Genomic DNA, 3,506 nt, shown 5'->3' with positions numbered 1-3,506 from the left:
AATCCCAACTACACAAGGGGCACCACCTAGCTTAAGAGCGAACTAGGACGCAAAAGAGGAGAATCGTTAGAGCAACCCACAAACAAGGAAGGAATTTACACTAACCCTAACACCAATGGAATACTCTCACACACTAAAACACGAGAGAGAGAGAGAGAGAGAGAGAGAGAGAGAGAGAGAGAGAGAGAGAGAGAGAGATAGTTCTTGGGCTGCTTTGAAACATATCGGCGATGATCAAGCAAACACAACTATATATTTAAGAAAGAGAGAGAAAGGGGGAGGGGGTGCTTGTTGCATTAATACCTTCTTACAAATCTGTCATGACAAATCAAAGTGAGATTAGTACTTGTTCAACATAGCTTGTGTAAATTTCACCACAACACATCACAAGAAAAGCCACCCCAATCACTGTCTTAAAGCCAGGGGAGTCCTCTCCACCCTGTCGCCCTCTTACAGTATGTGGGATTTATGGCTAGATTGATGACAACACCAGAGACAAGCTATCAAGAACTTAACAAAAAAAAACACCAAGACACTTACGCATCATTGTTGTCCATTACTTCACGTTGGAAGGGAGACAAAGTATCCAAGCTTAGTCCAAATCCACCCTCCTTGATTCAGCGAATGTTGGGCTTACACTAGTAGGAGAAATGATAGATTTCCTACTCTCAATTGAATGATCACTCTCTCTCTTACAATGGCATAGATTTCCCTTGCTAATCCCCTATTACAACACATGCACATGCATAAGACAATGAGCTTCCACTCAAGAGCTCCTTCTAGAGAGGTTGAGCTTGGCTTCTCAAGCTATAGCATAGTGCTCTTGCTTATGGCTCCCTCCTTTTATGCTAGCTACACCCTTCTTTTATAGCAATTTTGAAGGCTAGGGTTACTCCTCTAACCATGGTTGGGTTAGATTTTCAGCAATTTATCTAATTTCTTTTGCTTGGAATTATCAAGAAGTTGGTGGGGAAAGAGAGAGGAGAGAAATGGAGGTGATAGGACTTTTCATAGTGGGTTAGTGTTAATAGAGTTAGTATTAATTTACAAATGGAATTGGATATTTACAATGGGAGTATCCATGTAGGATACAAATAAGGAAGAAAAACTCTTAAGAGGTAAGAAAAGGTCGATTTCTTACAAGGTTGATGCTCCAAGTGTCTTGAGTAGGGCCAATTTTGACGCTTGTTGACGGTCCACTAGCTTTGACGGTACATTTTTTCTCCACTCTTGACCTTCCTTGAGAGACAAGGTAATTGAAGCTGAGTAATCAACCACCATGATGCTGTCTTTTAAGAGAAGAGGCTGAATTTTGTGGTTTTTTGATAGATATGGGTAATTTGGAGGAGGAAAAATGAGACTAGGTGGTCAATTTTGGAATGGAATTGTGTGTGGGAGGTATGAGTTCACCATGGTTTCTCTTATTCTTCAAGGTTGAGGAGAAGGTGAGTAGTGTGCAGAGAGGAGTGGTGAGAGAGATGGGGATGATGAGTGGAGAAGTGTGTGTGAAAGAGGAAAATGATAAAGTGGAAGAGAGAGTGTGGCTGCATAGCATGGGAAAACTGGGGTCCACTAAAAAAATCATAACTCACAGCTGGTAGCTCCAAAAATCATGAAAAAATTTGGGGTGATTATTCAGAGCGTGGGCTACATTTTCTCTGTTGACCACTGCTCCAAATTCGGAGTGGAGATAGGTGCCAAAATTCTCACCAAAAAGCCTGTTTTTTATGCCTGCAAAAGTCTTTTAGTGGCCCCCTCCTTTGTTGAATTTGTACAATGCATCCTAGAGTGAGCCCCTCCTTTGTCATATTATAATACAAAGCATTCAAGTTGACCTTGACCCATGCATGGAGGAGGATTATTGGTGAAATAAGAAATATATACATGGTGGGACTAGTGTATGGACTATTCATGGACTTTAGCTCAATGAGCACATGGTGTTAGAATAATGAGTAAAAATAATAATAAAAATATGGAGGAGTTATGGATATGGAAAGATATTGGAATCATATGATATGGTCCCTCCTTGAATTATTTTGGGTGAAAGAGGAAAAGGTATGCAAGTAAATAATATAATAAAAGTAACCAATGAGTAGAAATCAATTTTTTGTTTTCACGAGGGTGAGGGTGAAAATGTGGGAGTGATTTGTATAAAGGAAAAATATGAGGTTAGAGTATGTACATATTGGAAAATATATATATATATAATTATGGTGTAAGAGGATGAAAGAAGGTGTACATGGGTTTAATAACACACACACCTAAGTAGAAATATTTAAATAAAATACCAAAATAATTATAAAAAATCCCTATATTTAGGCCATATATACAATGAAATATTTACACACAAAGAGGCCATAATATACTTTTATTTTTTTATTTTTTTTTATTTTTTTTGGCTCACCTAGCCCAGTGACTAGCTAGCTGAGGGTTTTTAAGAAGATATGGGAAAAGTCCCGTGACTCACGCACGCCTATGTACAGTGAAATGGTAGGGATAGCCACAGTGTTTGGGTGATTTTGGTAGGGTGAGGTAACTCACTGTGGCAATTACAAGGAGCCGAAAAAACGGCTATCAGTATCATTAGTCCAGCAGAATAAGATGCCTGAAGCAAAAGATTACTCTCTTATGGGAGGATGTCTTTACTACAGACATAGACTCTATGTACCAAGAGACCCAACTTTAAAGAAGGCTATTCTGTATGAAGCACATGATAGCCCTACACCTGGACATCCAGGCTATGCTAAGACTCTTCATGTTGTCAGGAAGAGTTATTTTTGGTCTGGAATGAAAGGAGATATACTTCGCTATGTGAGGCAATGTCTTTCTTGTCAGCTGATAAAAACTGGAAGAATCAAGTTACCAGGGCAACTTCAACCTCTTGACATACCCCAGATGAAATGGGCATGCATCAGTATGGACTTTGTTACAGGATTACCTTCTACAGGAGGTTATGATCTGTTTTCGTGGTTGTTGATATGCTCACAAAAGTGGCTCATCTAATACCTGTAAAGACAACCTTTACTACTTCGGATATTAGCCGGGTATTTATCAAGGAGATTTTTAGGTTACATGGTTTACCCAAGCGTATCGTCAGTGATAGAGATGCCAAGTTTAAATCAAAGTTTTGGACTTCTCTTTTCCAATCTATTGGGTCACAATTAGCCTTCAGTATAGCGTATCATCCGCAGACAGATGGGCAAACTAAAAGATTTAATCAAGTCATTGAGGACATTCTCAGGGCCTATTGTTCACAAGAGCCAAAGAAGTGGTTACAATATCTTCCTTTAGTAGAATATGCTTATAATTCTTCCGAACACAGAAGCATTGGAATGTTACCCTTTAAAGCTCTTTATGGACAGGACTCTTTATTAGCACCACTGAACTTCTCGGATCCAACCATCAGGGTAGAAGCCTCTAGGAAGATGTTAGAAGATATGGAAGCTCAGACTAGAGCTATTCGCCAAGACATTCAGGCAGCTCAGGATAGACAGAAGCACTATGCA

Source organism: Adiantum capillus-veneris, chromosome 15, assembly GCF_014529385.1.
Source record: "Adiantum capillus-veneris isolate H3 chromosome 15, ASM1452938v2, whole genome shotgun sequence".
Taxonomy (NCBI): Eukaryota; Viridiplantae; Streptophyta; class Polypodiopsida; order Polypodiales; family Pteridaceae; genus Adiantum; species Adiantum capillus-veneris.
Note: the sequence above shows the minus strand (reverse complement) of the source record.